The 19451-nt window shown below is 37.9% G+C and overlaps 2 pseudogenes; both read right to left on the bottom strand.

Moving 5' to 3' along the window:
* Positions 1 to 15539: 15539 nt before the first annotated feature.
* LOC138847463 (zinc finger protein 3-like) lies at positions 15540 to 16227 on the bottom strand (annotated as a pseudogene).
* The window catches only part of LOC138847462 (zinc finger protein 485-like), a 27542-nt pseudogene continuing 24258 nt past the window's right edge, over positions 16168 to 19451 (bottom strand).

Here is a 19451-nt window from a genome sequence, read left to right as displayed (position 1 = left end):
CAAAACATGTATCAGCAAATTCATCAAACCATGCATCTTCTCAATGAATGGAGTTGGAAATCAGCAACTCAAGAATCTCTATAACATATGAAAACACATGAAGGGTGAAAATCATGCCCATGAAGGAATAGTGGGTCATAGAAGAAATCAAAAGGGAAATAAAAAAAATTCTGGTACAAAATGATGGTAATACAACACATTGAAACTTAAAAGATATGATAAAAGCAGTGCAGGGGCTGGCACCATGGATCACTTAGTTAATCCCCCAACTGTGGCGCTGGCATCTCATAAGGGCACCGGGTTCTAGTACTCAAAAAGTAATCTATAGAGTGAAACTGACATTTTGAATCATGATATTTAAGAGCACTTGGCTTTACTGTTGAGGTTTGGTGCTTTTGTTTTTGTTTTTATTTTCCTTCATACTATATGTTTAACTCTTTACTTAGTGTATGCCTAATCTTATAAGCATATCAAATGGAAAGTAGATCTTTGTTTTTGTTTTTAACTTTTATTTAATGGATATAAATTTCCAAAGTACAGCTTATGGATTACAATGGCTTCCCCCCTGCATAACTTCCCTTGCACCCACAACCCTCCCCTTTCCCGCTCCCTCTCCCCTTCCATTCACATCAAGATTCATTTTCAATTCTCTTTATATACTGAAGGTCAGTTTAGCATATATTAAGTAAAGATTTCAACAGTTTGCACCCACATAGAAACACAAAGTGAAAAATACTGCTTGAGTACTAGTTATAGCATTAAATCACAATGTACAGCACACTAAGGACAGAGATCCTACATGAGGAGTAAGTGCACAGTGACTCCTGTTCTTGACTTAACAAGTTTTTTTTTGGCCTTAGCATATCTGATTAAAATCAAACAGATGAGTTGGCACAATGTTAGAAATGTGTTGTCTAATCTTAAAACATAAATGGGTGTCTTAGAATTAGGTAATTAAACTCTGAAAAGAATTGGCAAATAAATACTAATTCCTAAGTCTTTTTGATAACTCTAAGATTCTTTTTTTTCATTTTCGATTCTCTTTATATACAGAAGATCAGTTTAGCATACATTAAGTAAAGATTTCAACAGTTTGCTCCCACACAAACATAAAGTGAAAAATAATAGATGATTTTTTAAATGATGATGAAATCAGATCAGACCTATTGTCATGTTTAATCCCAGTGAGAGTCAAGTTGGGAATTGATAATTTCTTTTTATTTTTACAGAAGATCAATTTAGTATACATTAAGTAAAGATTTCAACAGTTTGCACCCACATAGAAACACAAAGTGAAATATACTGTTTGAGTACTCATTATAGCATCAAATCTCAATGTACAGCACATTAAGGACAGAGATCCTACATGAGGAGTAAGTGCACAGTGACTCTTGTTGTTGACTTAACAAATTGACACTCCTGTCTATGGCATCAGTAATCTCCCTATGCTCCAGTCATGAGTTTCCAAGGCTATGGAAGCCTTTTGAGTTCTGCGACTCTTATCTTGTTTAGCCAAGGTCATAGTCAAAGTGGAGGTTTTCTCCTCCCTTCAGAGAAAGGTACCTCCTCTTTGAAGACCTGTTCTTTCCACTGGGATCTCACTCACAGAGATCTTCCATTTAGGTGTTTTTTTTTTTTTTTTTTTTTTTTTTTTTTTTTTTTTTGCCAGAGTGTCTTGGCTTTCCATGCCTGAAATACTCTCATGGGCTTTTCAGCTGCATCCACATGCCTTTAGGGCTGATTCTGAGGCCAGAGTGCTGTTTAGGACATCTGCCATTCTATGAGTCTGCTGTGTATCCCACTTCCCATGTTGGATCATTCTCTCCCTTTTTCATTCTATCAGTTAGTATTTGCTGACACTAGTCTTGTTTTTGTGCTCCCTTTGGCTCTTAGTCCTATCATTATGATCAATTGTCAGCAGAAATTGATCACTTGGACTAGTGAGATGACATTGGTACATGCCACCTTGATGGGATTGAATTGGAATCCCCTGGTATGTTTCTAACTCTACCATTTGGGGCAAATCAGCTTGAGCATGTCCTGAATTGCACATCTCTTCCCTCTCTTATTCCCACTCTTATATTTAACAGTGATCACTTTTCAGTTAAATTTCAACACTTAAGAAGAATTGTGCATTGATTACAGTATTCAACCAAAAGTATTAAGTAGAACAAACAAAAAAAAAAACTAAGAGGGATAACGTATTAAGTTGTTCATCAACAGTCAGGGCAAGAGCTGATCAAGTCACTGTTTCTCAGAGTGTACATTTCACTTTAACATGTTTCCTTTTTGGTGCTCGGTTAGTTGTCACCGATCAGGGAGAACATATGATATTTGTCCCTTTGGGACTGGCTTATTTCACTCAGCATAATGTTTTCCTAATTCCTAACAGGGATCACTTCTCAATTAAAATTTAAACACCTAAGAATAATTTTGTGTTAATTACAGATTTCAACCAATAGTACTAAAATAAAAAAAAATTACTAAAATGGATAAAGTATTACATTGTACATTAACAGTCAGGACAAGAGCTGATCAAGTCACTGTTTCTCATAGTGTCAATTTCACTTCAACAGGTTTCCCCTTTGGTGCTCAGTTAGTTGTCGCTGATCAGGGAGAACATATATTTGTCCCTTTGGGACTGGCATAGTTCACTAAGCATGGTGTTTTCCAAATTCCTCCATTTTGTTGCAAATGACTGGGTTTCATTGTTTTTGACTGCTTTATAGTATTCTATAGAATACATGTCCCATAATTTCTTTATCCAGTCTACTGTTGATGGGCATTTGGGTTGGTTCCATGTCTTAGCTATTGTGAATTGAGCTGCAATAAGCATTAATGTGCAGAGAGCTTGTTTGTTTCCCAATTTAAATTGCTTTGGGTAAATTCCAAGGAGTGGGATGGCTGGGTTGTATGGCAGGGTTATATTCAGGTTTCTGAGGAATCTCCAGACTGACATCCATAGTGGCTTAACCAGTTTGCATTCCCACCAACAGTGGGTTAGTGTCCCTTTTTCCCTACATCCTCTCCAGCATTTATTGTTGGTAGATTTCTGAATGTAAGCCATTCTAACTGGGGTGACGGAAAACCTCATTGTGGTTTTGATTTGCATTTCCCTGATTGCTTGTGATCTTGAACATTTTTTCATGTGTCTGTTGGCCATTTGGATTTCCTCTTTTGAAAAATGTCTATTGAGGTTCTTGGCCCATCTCTTAAGTGGGTTGTTTGTTTTGATGTTGTGGAGTTTCTTGATTTCTTTGTAGATTCTGGTTATCAACCCTTTATCTGTTGTGTAGTTTGCAAATATTTTTTCCCATTCTGTCAGTTGCCTCTTTAGTCTCCTGAGTTTCTTTTGCAGTACAGAAACTTCTCAATTTGATGCAATCCCAATAGTTAATTTTGTCTTTGACTGCCTGAGCCTCCAGGGTCTTTTCTAGGAAGTCTTTGCCAGTACCTATATCTTGCAGGGTTTTTCCAATGCTCTCTAATAATTTGATGGTGTCAGGTCATAGATTTAATTTTTTAATCAACGTTGAGTGAATTTTTGCATAAGGTGAAAGGTAGGGGTCTTGCTCCATGATTCTGCACGTGGAAATCCAATTTTCCCAGCACCATTTATTGAATAGACTGTCCTTACTCCAGGGATTGGTTTTGGATCCTTGATCAAATATGAGTTGGCTGTAGATGTTTGGATTGATTTCTGGTGTTTCTATTCTTTTCCATTGGTCTATCGATCTGTTTCTGTACCAGTACCATGCTGTTTTGATAACAACTGCCTTGTAGTATGTCCTGAAATCTGGTATTGTGATGCCTCCGGCTTTGTTTTTGTTGTACAAGATTGCTTTAGCTATTCGAGGTCTCCTGTGTCTCCATATGAATTTCAGCATCATTTTTTCCAGATCTGAGAAGAAGATCTTCGGTATCTTGATTGGTATCTCATTGAATCTATAAATTGCTTTTGGAAAATGGACATTTTGATGATATTGATTCTTCCAATCCATGAGCATAAAAGATTTTTTCCATTATTTGGCATGCTCTTCTATTTCTTTAAGGTTTTGTAATTTTCATCGTAGAGATCTTTAACATCCTTGGTTAAGTTTATTCCAAGGTATTTGATTGTTTTTGTAGCTATTGTGAATGGGATTGATCTTAGAAGTTCTTCCTCAGCCATGGCATTGCCTGTGTATACAAAGGCTCTTGGTTTTTGTGCATTGATTTTATATCCTGCTACTTTGCCAAACTCTTCTATGAGTTCCAATAGTCTCTTAGTAGAGTTCTTTGGGTCCCCTAAATAAAGAATCATCATTTGCAAAGAGGGATAGTTTGAGTTCTTCCTTCCCAATTTGGATCCCTTTGTTTTCTTTTTCTCGCCTAATGGCTCTGGCTAAAACTTCCAGAACTATATTGAATAGCAGAGGTGAGAGTTGGCATCCTTGTCTGGTACCAGATCTCAATGGAAATGCTTCCAACTTTTCCCCATTCAATAGGATGTTGGCCATGGGTTTTTCATAAATTGCTTTGATTGTATTGAGGAATGTTCCTTCCATACCCAGTTTGCTTAGAGTTTTCATCATGTAAGGGTGTTATATTTTATCAAATGCGTTCTCTGCATCTATTGAGATAATCATATGGTTTTTCTTCTGCAGTCTGTTAACGTGGTGTATCACATTGATTGTTTTGCACACATTGAATCATCACTGCATTGCAGGCATAAATCCCACTTGGTCTGGGTGGATGATCTTTCTGATGTGTTGTTGCATTCTATTGGCCAGAATTTTATTGAGGATTTTTGCATCTATGTTCATCAGGGATATTGGTCTGTAATTCTCTTTCAGTGCTGCATCATTTTCTGGCTTAGGAATTAAGGTGATGCTGGCTTCATAGAAAGAATTTGGGAGGATTCCCTCTTTCTATTGTTCTGAAGAGTTTGAGAAGAATTGGAGTTAGTTCTTCTTTAAATGTCTGGTAGCATTCAGTAGTGAATCCATCTGGTCCTGGGATTTTTTTGTTGGGAGGGCCTTTATTACTGTTTCAATTTCTGTCTCAGTTATGGGTCTGTTTAGGTTTTCGATGTCTTCCTGGTTCAATTTATGTAGGTTGCATGAGTCCAGGAATCTATCTATTTGTGATAGATTTTCCTGTTTGCTGGCATAAAAGTCCTTGTAGTAATTTCTGATGATTCTTTTTATTTCTGTGGTGTCTGTTGTTACATTTCATTGTTCATTTCTAATTTTATTGATTTGGGTCTTTTCTCTTCTTTTTTTAGTTAGTTGTGCCAATAGGGTGTCAATTTTGTTTATTTTTTCAAAAAAACCAGTTCCTCAGTTGGCTGATTTTTTTGTAATTTTTTTTGTATTCAATCCCATTGATTTCTTCTCTGATTTTAAGTATTTCTCTTCTCCTACTAGATTTGGGTCTGGCTTACTGCAGATTTTCTAGATCCTTGAGATGCATTGATAGCTCATCCACTTGGTGCCTTTCCATTTTCTTGATGTAGGCACCTATTGATATAAACCTTCCTCTTAACACTGTTTTTGCTGTATCCCATAAGTTTTGGTATGTTGTGCTGTTATCCTCTTTTACTTCCAGAAAATTTTGATTTCATTTAATTTCTTTTATGACCCATTTTTCATTCAGGAGCATGTTGTTCAATCTCCATGTGTTTGCATATGCTCTAGGGATTCCCGAGTTGCTAATATCCAACTTCATTCCTTTATGGTCTGAGAAGCTGCATGGTATGATTCTAAGTCTTTTGAATTTTCTTAGACTTGCTTTATGGCCTAGTATGTGGTCAATCCTAGAGAAGGTTCCATGTACTGCTGAGAAGAATATAAATGCTTTCTGAGTAGGATGAAAAGTTCTGTATATATCTGTTAGATCCATTTGGGCTATAGCGTCATTTAAATCTACTGTCTCCTTGTTGATCTTCTGTCCTGTTGATCTGTCTATTTCTGAGAGTGGAGTATTGAAGTCCCCAAGTACTATTGTATTGGGGTCTAAGTCTCCCTTTAAGTCCCCTAACAAATCTTTTAAATAAGCCAGTGCCCTGTAATTAGCTGCATATACATTGATCATCATTATATCTTCCTGTTGAATTGATCCCTTAATCATTATATAATGCCTCTCTTTGTCTCTCTTAATAGTTTTTGTGGTAAAGTTTATGTTGTCCGATATTAAGATAGCTAAGCCCGCTCTTTTTTCATTTCTGTTGGCATGATATATCTTTTTCCAGCCTTTCACTTTCAGTCTGTATGCATCTTTGTTGGAAGGATGTGTTTCTTGTAAGCAGCAAATAGATCGGTTTTGTTCCTTAGCCAATCAGCCAATTGGTGTCTTTTAACTGGACAGTTCAGGCCATTAATGTTCAATGTGACTATTGATAAGTAGTAACTTTGCCCTGCCATTTTCCCAAGATATTTCCAGTATATGCTTTGAACTTCCTGTGATCTTTTGCTGTGAGGTTTCCTTTGTTTACCTTATTTCATATTAATGACCGTATTTCTGTGTTTCTGTGTGTAGCACATCTTTAAGCATCTTTTGCAGGGCTGGACAAGTGGCGACAAATTCTTTCAATTTCTGTTTGCTGTGAAAGGTCTTTATTTCACCTTCATTCACAAATGAGAGCTTTGCAGGATATAATATTGTTGGATGGCAGTTTTTTTCTCTTAGTACCTGAGCTATATCTTGCCATTCCCTCCTATCTTGTAGGGTTTCTGATGAGAATTCAGCTGTGAGTCTGATTGGAAATCCTCTGAGAGTAATCTGACATTTCTCTCTTGCACATTTTAGGATCCTTTCTTTAAATTTCACTGTGGTGAGTTTAATTACAACGTGTTGTGGTGAGGATCTCTTTTGGTCATGTTTATTAGGGGTTCTATGAGCTTCCTGTACTAGGATATCTCTGTTCTTCTCCAAACCTGGGAAATTTTCTGCTAGTATCTCACTAAAAAGGTATTCTAACCCTTTCTCCCTCTCCATGCCTTCAGGAACTCCTAGAACCCAAATGTTCGTTTTTTTTAATAGTATCCTGAAAATTCCTGACAATATTTTTTAGATTTCTAATTTCCTCTTCTTTTCTTTGGTTTGACTGTATATTTTCCTGTTCTTTGTCTTCTAAGTCCAATATTCTCTCTTCTGCTTCAACCATTCTGTTTTTAAGGCCCTCTAATGTGTTTGTCATTTGATCAATTGAATTCTTCATTTCATTATGATTTCTCATCTCTATCACAGTTTCATGTTCTACTAGTTGTTTCATTTCATTTTGATTCCTCCTTAATATTTCGTTTTCATGAGAGAGATTTTCTATCTTGTCCATTAAGGATTTCTGTAGTTCAAGAATTTATTTTTGAGAACTTCTTAATATTCTTATCAATTTTTTGAGATCCACGTCTTGCATTTCTTCTATCTCATCATCTTCATAATCTTGGTTTGGGGTGTTTTGTTTATTTGGGGGCATCATAGTGTCATCATTGTTCTTGTTACCTCAGTTTCTGCATTTGTTGTTTGGCATGTCGGAGATATTCTTTAGTTTCTTCAGTGTGGTTTTTTTCTTGTTCTACTGTGACTCTAGATTAAGTGGACTGTCTGCTTTTGATGGATCCTTAGAGGCTGTGATGGGTGTGGCCAGAGAGCTCTGTTTGGTTCTTCAGGGTTAAGGGTGTGCCACAGGTGACTCACCCAGATTATTCTCTAGCTCACTTACACTCTCTCTCTCTCTTATATTTTTTTGACTCAGTTGGGAAGTAATTCCACACAGCTGAGTGGAATTGAGGGTAGTTTATGTACGAAATCTGGCCCCTGTGGGTATTCATCTGCTTACCCCTGGGACCACACAAAGAGTTTTCAGCCCTCAGTGTGGTCTCAAATTTCTCCAGTCTCTCACCAGGTTGCCCAGGTTACCAAGTGTGTAGTTGGTGAGCTCTCACCCCCCTCCCCAGATTTTTTCACAGTCTCAATTCGTTAGCTTTCTAGCTCCCCACTCTCACTAGGTCTTAACCTCCTGTTATTTCTTCCCAACAGAGTCAGGTTTTCTGCTTGGCTAATGGAGGGCACCACTTTACATACGTAAAATGGTCCCTGCTCTTTGTCTTGCTTGGCTTTGTATGGTGAGTGGAGAGAGAGGCTAATGTCTGTGCCAGTTCCCCTTATTCATTTTTTTTTCTCTCCTCCAGTCAGCCTGGTGAGATTTCCCCAGGGGGGTTCAGGCCTCGTTCCCTGAAGGCACTTTCTGCCTTTCCCTGCCAATGTCTCTGGTTACTGGGGTTTTTGTCTCACCTCCCCTTCCAGCACTGGTGTACAGACTCTGCAGCTTGGCTTCTGTGGTGACTCGGCTTCCATGTGATGGGTGACCTTGCTCTCCCCATAGGTCCTCCATGTCACATCCACTAGATCTGGAAGAATTTCCTCTGCAATTTTTTCCTTAGCCTTTTACTGAGGCTACAGTAACTGCACTTTTATTAAACCATCTTTTCCTGGACTATCGGTGTGTGCCCTCACTATTCCGCCATCTTGGCTCAACCCTGGAACGTAGATCTTTGTAAAAACAAAAATGGGAATAAGGTAAGGAGGAGGAAAAAGGGTGGGTGTGTGTGAGGTAGGGTGGGAAGTAATACTATGTTCCTGGATTTTTATTAACTATGTGAAATTGGCACACTCTAAATAACATTTTAAAAAATGAATACTTCTATTTGTAGTCCTTTTTATTCTCATGATAAAACATTTTATGCACATAGAGATGTAGAGAATAGTGTATAATTTTGTACTAGCATTCAGACCACTCAAATACTCCAGATGGTCTAGTCCATTTCTGTTGTAAAGATTTCAATGGTTAAATTCTTGTACACCTTTTCTTAAAAGCTGTGTTTATTCAATATCTAGTCTCTGGACTTATGGTTGTACATTGGCATTTCTAAGAAGCCATGGTTGACCCCACCCAGAGTGTTTGCTCTGTTGGATCATCACAGTTGACCCACTGTATACCTGACCACAGGGCAGACACATAAGAAACCATGGACCAATCCTTTACCCTAAGAGGAGTAGGAATTAATAAATAAAAAATTAAAAATTAAAATTTTAAAATTAAATTTTTTTTAAAAAGGAATTAATAAAATTATATGATCTTCAGGATTTTTTTTAAAGATTTATTTATTTGAAAGTCAAAGTTACAGAGATGGTGAAGCAGAGGGAGAGAGAGAGTGGAGAGAGAGAGAGGTCTATCATCTGCTGATTCACTTCTCAAATGGCTACAATGGCTAGAACTGAGCCATTCTGAATCCAGGAGCCAGAAGATTCTTTTCAGTCTCTCATGTGGGTGCAGGGGTCCAAGTACTTGGGCTATCTTCTGCCTTCCTAGGCACATAAATAGATAGCTGCATTGGAGGTGGAGTAACCAGGACTTGAACCAGAACCCATGTAGAATGCCAGAACTACAGGTGTTAGCTTTACCCCCACTACACCACAGCAGTGGCCTCAATGTTTAGTTTTTGTTAATCTTGAAAGCAGAGACACTCAGAGGTGCAAAATGATGTTCTGCCTAATGGTCTAATCCCTGAAGGCTTACAACAGCTGGATCAGGAAAGCTTAAACCCAGGAGTCTTGAACTCAATCTGGGCTCCCCATTTGAATGGTATGATCCAAATATTTAACCATCACCTGCTGCCTCCCAGTATGTGCATTATCAGGAAGCTAGAATCTGAAGTGAAGCTTGACTCAAATCCAGGTATTCAGACTGGGGTGTGGACATCCTAAACACTTTATTAAGCACTGTACAAAAGACTTTTCTCCAAATCAACCCATTTTCAATCTGAATTCATCGTATAATGCTCATTCACAATATTCCATCACTTCAATCTTGTGAGCAATTGTTTCTATTGAGTGGCCCCATGTGACCTGCTGTTCATCACCAGACATTTGTTGCTACAACAAACCTATAGAGCTCTTTCATTCATCTGGATTCATCAGCCTCTTAAAGTTCACTCATGTTAACAGGCTTACAAAAATATCAGAGACAATTTCTAGTGATATACAATGATCTCAGACTCCAAATCTCAGGACATTAGTTGACACCAATTTCTTGGCTGAATACAGTTCAAAGTGATACGGAGACCAGCTGGCTCACATTAGCCTACAGTGCTTTCTTCTGTGAACTTGCTTCCTCTTCTCACATTTCCTATGCACTCACTCTTTCTCTGGCATCACGTCCTACATAAGATACTCATACATGCTACTGATTCAGCTTTGTTTTGCAGAAAAATAAAACTAAGATGGAAAGAAATTCAAGCAGGTCAAAACATCCCCTACTTTGATCAAGTCATACATAATAAAATGAAGACCATATGGAAATTCAGGCTCCTTCAGTATAAAGTAAAATAAGACTCCATGCCAGCAAATGTACAATTACCTGTTACAAGTGTCTATGCCATTATCAGTCAGCAAACTAAACTGTGTCTCACTCAATAGAATCCATAACACATGTAGGAATCAAACACCAAATCTAAAATTAGGAAAAATTAGTGGACTTCTGAATTTAACAGTCCTCTTCCTGTGCCTCGAGGTTATTTGTAAATAAAATATATGCCAATGAGGTTTAGAGGAAAGGAATTTATTGAGGCTTTAGTGATTAGAAACATTAGAAAAGCAATAATCACATTATTAATAAATAGAAATTAATTCAAAAAACAGTAATTTCATCTAGACTTAAGAAATGGCTTCTCCCATGAGAGTATTTCAGGCATGCAAAGCCAAGACACTCTGGCAAAAAGATCTCTGTGAGTGAGATCCCAGTGGAAAGAACAGGTCTTCAAAGAGGGAGGTGCCTTTCTCTGAAGGGAGGAGAGAACCTCCACTTTGACTATGACCGTGTCTAAACAAGATAAGAGTCGGAGAACTCAAGGGGCTTCCATAGCCTGGGAAACTCATGACTGGTGCATAGGGAGATTACTGATGCCATAAACAGGAGTGTCAATTGGTAAAGTCAACAACACAAGTCACTGTGCACTTACTCCTCATGTAGGATCTCTGTCCTTAATGTGCTGTACACTGAGGCTTAATGCTATAACGAGTACTCAAACAGTATATTTCACTTTGTGTTTCTATGTGGGTGCAAACGATTGAAATCTTTACTTAATGTACACTAAACTGATCTTCTGTAAAAAAAAAAAAAAAAGAAATTATCAACTCCCAACTTGACTCTCACTGGGATTAAACATGACAATAAGTCTGATCTGATTTCATCATCATTAAAAAAAATCATTTATTATTTTTCACTTTATGTTTCTGTGTGGGAGCAAACTGTTGAAATCCTTACTTAAGGTATACTAAGCTGATCTTCTGTATATTAAGATAATCGAAAATGAATCTTGATGTGAATGGAAGGGGAGAGGGAGTGGGAAAGGGGAGGGTTGTGGGTGGGAGGGACGGTATGGGGGGGGGAAGCCATTGTAACCCATGAGTCATACTTTGGAAATTTATATTCATTAAATAAAAGATAAAAAAAAAGAAATGGCTTCTAAAGGCACACCACATTATTTATAGTCCAACAATGATGATTATAAGAAAATAATTGTCATGTATTAATACTTCTACATGGATCAAGGAGCTAATGATTAATCTGTTGTTGACCCTACTAGCAAGTTTCTGTCAAGTTTCCCAGATCTGATCAGTCTTTGATTTCTACCACAAGATTGTGCTCATCTGTCTCATGGAACTTCAGGATTCAAGTAACAAGAGAATCTCATTACCTATTGCTACTGTCAAAAATAATAACTCACTTAATGACTTAAAAATGGAAATGTATACTATCAGTATTTGAAGGATGAAAATTAAATCATTTTCTGGCTCAAGCTGAAGTGCAAGGAGGTCTGTGCTTCCTCCAGTCTCTAGGAAATCTCTGCCACTTCCAGCTTCTGGTGGCACCTGTCACTGCTCACAGTTACATCACTTTCCTTTTTATCTACATGATGTCAATTTTCATTTTCATTGAGTATAAACCTCTATTTGCCTTTGGATTGTGAAAACAATTGTGATTATAGGCAGGACTATATGGAAAACCCAAGTTAACCCAATCACATATATAAATATATATACATATATAATCACATATATAAATTTTTTCGACATAATATTCCAAGGTTAAATGATAAAAACATAAACTTAGTTAAGAGCCTAGAAAAAGTCCTCAGCCAAGCACTGTTGTGGAAAATTAGTTAACATGGAAGCTGTCCCAAACAAAACAGCAGTCCAGCAAACCACTTAACATCACTGAAACTGCCTACAGCCACACTGTTCATTTTCTTTTAAGTCTCTGATTATACTGAGATTTAACTTGATGAACACTTGGATGACACTGAGGGGACTTGAACAGGGACAATGAGTTCTTCCCAATGGGTTGTAATGGAGCTGGAAGAGATGGCATACAGGATTGTCTTCCAAACAGGAAATAAAAGAGTTATTGCAGCTAGAAGATCATCACACCATTTGTAGCCCAGTAATCAAGGAATGGCCATGCAAACTGAGTAAATTCTCCATCCTGAGTATAAACCAAGGACTGAGCTGAATGTAAATCTGATTAAAATTCAGAAAGGACTGTGTAAAATTTGTGAAGAGATGAAAACACACATTTAATAAAACTGAGCATCACCTTTTGGGGGGATATGACTAAAAAAATAACAAAATCATTGTAAAGTTACATTAATACATGAGTGTACTACATTCATGTACATGCTTCTCTGTTGCAAAGGGTACCACCCAGATCAACTTCTTTCCAAGTTCTTTTCTCTGAGCAAGACAGAATTGAAGGAAGAAAAGTAGAAAAAGGGGGATCATGAATGAAATAATTTAAAATGGATTGGACACTCAAAAAAAAAAAACCACAAAAATTCAGATAAGGAGCATTACAGTTTATAGGATTTGAGGTTGCCCTTTATAGAATGAGGGTGATGTGTGGGACAACGTCTACTTGAATATTCAAATAGAACTTGGGTAGTTTAATTCAGATATGCACACAGATAAATTGAAAATTATCATATGAGTATACATGTGACCACAGTTTAATTGCCTGAGCTAGATACAACATTCCCCATCCAGGACTGGAGAACAATATTATGGCTGGGACATGTGTCAGATGATATGCCTGTGGTCACATCATGGTTTGTACTACAATGATGTGAGGAAAGAATCCTAGGCAGACAACAAAACTGCTATACAACAAGTGAACTTTGTAGTTTATGAAGATGGTATTCCAAATGACTATTTATGATAACTTAACTTATTTGTTAGCAAAATTTATAAATGAAAGCACAGTTCATTTAGTTGGCCCCACTTTAAAGGGAAATTAAAAATGCAGCTTGTATAACAAAAGAATTTCTGAATAATGGTTAACCAGTTTGCCACAATTCATCATGTGAATTGCCTAATAATTGCTGAGGTGTGGTTACACCAGAGTTTTTCCAGACACATTACATTTTCAGAGATTTCTCTGTAATCCTGCCAAGTTTTGCAAAATTTTGGATTATAGTAAAGGGTTTTCCAAATACATTACAGTCATAGGATTTTTCCTTTGGTGAGTACTTAGTTAAACATTGGCAGATGACTTATGGTATTCCCATTTCTTTTTTTTTTAAGACCTTTTCTTTTTTATTTATTTTTTTTGACAGGAAGAGTGGACAGTGAGAGAGAGAGAGACAGAGAGAAAGGTCTTCCTTTGCCATTGGTTCACCCTTCAATGGCCACTGTGGCCGGTGCGCTGCGGCCGGGGCACCATGCTGATCTGATGGCAGGAGCCAGGTACTTTTCCTGGTCTCCCATGGGGTGCAGGGTCCAAGTACATGGACCATCCTCCACTGCACTCCCTGGCCACAGCAGAGAGCTGGCCTGGAAGAGGGGCAACCAGGAAAGAATCCAGCGCCCCAACCGGGACTAGAACTTGGTGTGCCAGTGCCACTAGGCAGAGGATTAGCCTAGTGAGCCATGGTGCTGGCCTGGTATTCTCATTTCTGATCTCTTCAAGAGAACTGAATACTTATTAATTGGAGAGGGATTTTTTAAACATTCAATACATTGATTTTCTTTTACCCCTTATGACTTCTCTGATGATTTCTGGTATCTGGTTTCCAGCTAATGGTTTTATCATATTTACTGCATCCAAAGGATATCACCTTTCATGCATTCTGTATCTATGTAAGTTTGAATTCCAGGAAAATATTTTTTCTGCATTCATTGCACTCCTAATAAAACCCTTGTGTGATTCTATGATATATAATGATTGATTTCTGATAATTTTTTTCACACTAATAATATTTACAAGCTTTCTCCCTTACGAGAGTACCTGTAGTAATGGTTATGATTTCCAGCAAAAGGATTCGTCACAATTGTTTCTTTGATTTGGGGAAAAAGCTTTTCCACATTCAGTATGTTCTTAAGGTTGTTCCCTTGTTTCAATATCATGTAGTGAGACATTATTTTACAACAAAAGGCTTTTACATTCATGAATTTCCTTGTGAATTCTCTGATGCTATAAAATGTGATTTTGGCAAGAAGCTTTCCAACTTTCATTGCATTCATGAGATTTCTTTCCCATGTGAATTCTCTGATGTCTTATGTGATGTGACTTCTGGAGAAAGGATTTTCTACATGCATTGCATTCAACAAGATTTTCTGCTATATGAATATGATTGCAGTAGCGTGTTGAATTTTGGTTAAATCTTTCTTAACTCATTACATTCATAAGATTTCTCCTTTGCGTGAATTCTTTTATGAAGTCTGACTTATGGTAACAGGCTTCTCTACAGTCATTGCATTCATAAAGTTTCTCCCCTGTGTGAATTCTCTGATGCATTATGAGTTGTCAATTATAGCCAAAGGCTCTTCCACAGTCATTGCATTAAAAAGACTTTAATCCTGTGTGAATTCTCTGGTCTGTTATATGTTGTGATTTATAGCAAAAGAATTTTGCACAGTCATCACATTTATGAGGCTTCTCCCTTGTGTAAATTCTGATGCTCAATGAGGTCTGACTTCTGGCCAAAGGCTTTTCCATAGTCAATACCTTCACAGAGTTTCTCCTCTGTGTGAATTCACTGGTTGTGCTTTGATTCATAACAAAAGGCTTTTCCACAGCCATTATATTCATGATGTTTCTACCCTGTGTGAATTATCTGATGAATTGAGATGTGACTAATCCTAAAGAACATTCATAAGGTTTCTACCCTGTGTGAATCCTATGACGTTTGATAACATCAACCTTTTGGACAAAGACTTTTCTACAAATATTAAATTTGTAAGATTTCTGTACTGTGTGACTTGTTGAAAATATTATGAGGCTGGACTTCTGGCCAAAGGCTTTTCACAGTCATTCATAAGGTCCCCCCCCCCCACTTTGTGAATTTTCTGGTTTCATGAGGTCTGACTTTCAGCTAAAGGCTTTTCCACAGATATTACATACATTAGATTTCTCTTCTGTGTGAATTATCTGATGTTTGATGGGGCCTGACTTCTGGCAAATGGCTTTTCCACAGATATTCAGTGATTACATTGGGTGTCTCTCATGTGCGGATTTTTTGAGGTTTGATAAGGGCTAACTTATGGCCAAAGGCTTTTCCACAGTCATTACATTTATAAGGTTTCTCCCCTGTGTGAATTCATTGATGTATTATGAAGCTTGACTTCTGAACCAAGGTTTTTCTAGTCATTACACTCATAAGATTTCTCCCCTGTGTGAATTTGCTGTTGTTTGATTATGTCTGACTTTTGGCCAAAGGCTTTTCCAGTCATGGCATTCATAAGGTTTCTCTCCTTTGTGAGTTTTCTGATGAATGATGAGGCTTGATTTCTGGCCAAAGGCTTTTCCAGTCATTACACTCATAAGGTTTCTCCCCTGTGTGAATTCTCTGATGTATTATGAGGCTTGATTTCCAGCCAAAGGCTTTTCTGCAGTTATTGCATTCATATAGCTTCTCCCTGTGTGAATTCTCCCATGATTTATAAGGCTTGACTTCTGGCCAAAGGCTTTTCCACAGTCATTGCACTCATAAGGTTTCTCCCCTGTGTGTGTTCTCCGATGCTTGATGAGATCGGACTTCTGGCCAAAGGCTTTTCCACAATCATTATATTCAAAAGGTTTCTCCCCTGTGTGAGATCTCTGATGCATTATGAGGTTTGACTTCTGGTCAAAGGCTTTTTTTCCCAGTCATTACATTCATAAGGTCTCTCCCCTGTGTGAATTCTCTGATGTATTATGAAGCTTGACTTTCAGTGAAAGGCTTTTTTTCCCAGTCATTACATTCATAAGGTCTCTCCCCTGTGTGAATTCTCTGATGTATTATGAAGCTTGACTTCCAGTGAAAGGTTTTTCCACAGTCATTACATTCATAAGGTCTCTCTCCTGTGTGAATTTTCTGATGCATTATGAGGTTTGACTTCTGGTCAAAGGCTTTTCCACAATCATTGCATTCATAAGGTTCCACCCCTGTGTGAATTCTCTGATGCATTATGAGACTTGACTTCTGGCCAAAGGATTTTCCACAAACATTACATTCATAAGGCTTTTCCCCTGCGTGAATTCGCTGATGCTTAGCAAGGTCTGACTTGCACAAAAAGGCTTTTCCACAGTCATTACATACATAGCTTCCCTGTGTGAATTCTCTGATGTATTATGAGGCTTGACTTCTGTCCAAAGGCTTTTCCACAGTCATTACATTCAAAAGGTTTCTTCCCTGTGTGAGTTCTCTGACGCATTACAAGGTTTGCTTCCAGCTGAAGGCTTTTCCACAGTCATTGCAGGCATATGGTTTCTCCACTGTGTGAATTCTCTGATGTTTGGTGAGGTCTGACTTCTGGCCAAAGGCATTTCCACAGTCATTACCTTCATAAGATTTCTCCTCTGTGTGGATTTGCTGATGTTTGCCAAGGTCTGATTTGCACAAAAAGACTTTTCCACAGTCAATACATTTATGAGATTTCTCCTCTGTGTGAATTCTCTGGTGTGTTATGAGGTATGATTTCAGAAGAAAGGCTTTACCACAATCATTACATACATGAGGCTTCTTCTGTGTGTGAATTTTCTGATGTCTAATGAGATCTGACATCTGGTGAGTGGTTTCTCCACATTCATTACACACATGGGGGTTTTTCTGTATGTGAGTACTGTGATGGATGGTATGGAAGGACTTACAACTGGATGATTTTCCAAAAGATTTATATGCATAGGTTTTTTTTTCCTCTGTGTGGTCTCTGATTTATTGCAAGTTGTGATGGGTAAATGACAGGTTCCACATAACTAATATATTCATAAAATTTCTTTGTTGTGTGGGTTTGTTGATCTACACTGAGGTTAGACTTTTTATGGAAAGTTTTTACTATTTGAGCTATCTTTCCAAAAGTGACAGTATACTTCTGACAGGTTTCTCTTAAATGAACTCTGTCAGATTTATAGAATATCTTCTTTGTCAAGACTTTCCCTTGTCCATTATGTTCAAATGGCTGCTTCACAGTCTGAATCTTATAATGCTGACCAATAGGCTCACAGACCTGGAGTAAGGTCCCAGATACCTTACTGGCATCAAATTTCTCTCCAGCTTGTAGCTTATCAAGTCCACTGGGGGGATACACATTGGAACATACATTGCATTCCTCAAGTTTCATTCTTGAATAATTCCCCCCCCCTTTTTTTTTGACAGGCAGAGTGGACAGTGAGAGAGAGAGACAGAGAGAAAGGTCTTCCTTTGCCGTTGGTTCACCCTCCAATGGCCGCCGTGGCCAGCGCGCTTCGGCTGGCGCACCGAGCTCATCCGATGGCAGGAGCCAGGAGCCAGGTGCTTTTCCTGGTCTCCCATGGGGTGCAGGGCCCAAGCACCTGGGCCATCCTCCACTGCACTCCCTGGCCACAGCAGAGGGCTGGCCTGGAAGAGGGGCAACCGGGATAGAATCCGGCACCCCGACCAGGACTAGAACCCGGTGTGCCAGCGCCGCTAGGCAGAGGATTAGCGTAGTGAGCCGCGGCGCCGGCCAATAATTTCCCTTTTTGAGAATCAGTTTTGGAATATGTATTGAACTTACATTAAGTGTTTTTATTAATTCAATTCACTTGGGAGTGGTTGTCTTATTATTTTTCATAACATCCTGATTCAGATTTTTGTCCTGACTTTCCTGGTTGGTCTTAATCATGTCATCCTTTTTTGTGGCAACTGAAATGAGAAAAAAAACCATATCAATGAAACATAATTTTCTCCTGGCATATTCATGTAAGTGGAATGAAGCTATTTTTTATCCAAATAGCATAAGATTTTTAACAAAATTGTTACAAGATGTTTATATAAAAATATATAATTTTTCTCCTTAACATTAATATATTAAATTGTGCAAACAGATTTCCCCATGTCCAATCATGATTCTGCTTACTACCTGATTTTTTTTCAAGTATGGCAGAATTGCTTTTGTGGTAATATGTGTGTGAATTCACTGCTTAGGAGACCTGCATCCCAAAGTAGGGCCATTTTGATTCCTGGATACTCTGCTTCTAATACAGTTCATGTGCTTGAGACCCTGTAATACACCAGTGTAGACTAGGGAGTTCCAGGGCTCTGGCTTCATGATAGTCCATCCTAAGTCTTGTAAGCATTTGGCAAGTGAGCTAATAGATCTCTTTCTCTCCTTCCTCAAATGGTCATTCTGCATTTCACAAAGATGAAACAATTATATAAGATGTTAAAGAATGGACAAATATTAAGTAAAACTTCACCCATGCTTACAAACCAATTTTCCCTGTTCTTTTTCTCCAATTTATATTTATAAAAATATTTTCTCTGGTATTTCAACCATAAATATGGGAAAGTTTCACTGTATCATTTACTTGCAGGTGGAGAAGAATGAAATGTGTCTGCACTCTAAGCAGGACCACATTTAAGAAATGACACTTTAATCTGTAGTTGTCTCTTGTTCTGTCTTCCTAGGAAAACAAAATTTGTGAAATTTTTCAAAATAAAAACTCTGCTTTTATCTGCACTCTATGACAGCTTCCCCATATTCCTATGGGAACCAGATGTCTTCAGCTTCTTATAACTACAATAGGTACAGAAAAGTCCCAATATACCACCTTGGGTATAAATTCCTTACTGGTTTATAGAATTTGTTTCTGCAACCCAGGGTGTGTCCACCTTCTTTGAAAAGTGTTTTGTAACTCATTCTGAAATCACCAGCACTGGCTATTTCCTCTTAATTCTTTCTATAAACACTCCTGTGTGATAATTTGAGTTTCTGGGGACTTTTGACCCTTTGTCTCCTATTTCCACAGATTTTCATTTCCTATGCCTTTTTATCATTTTGTTGTTTTTCAATGATGTTGAAAAAACAAGAATCCAAACTTCAAACTCTTTTTCTAAACAAATCTGAGCCATTCAAGATGAACCCTTGAGGTTACTTGACCTTGTTACTCAGAATTTCATGACTTTCTTGGTGAG

This window comes from Oryctolagus cuniculus, chromosome 21, assembly GCF_964237555.1.
Source record: "Oryctolagus cuniculus chromosome 21, mOryCun1.1, whole genome shotgun sequence".
In the NCBI taxonomy this organism is placed as follows: domain Eukaryota; kingdom Metazoa; phylum Chordata; class Mammalia; order Lagomorpha; family Leporidae; genus Oryctolagus; species Oryctolagus cuniculus.
The sequence above is the reverse complement of the archived record's forward strand: the minus strand, read 5'-3'. Positions and strand labels throughout refer to the sequence as shown.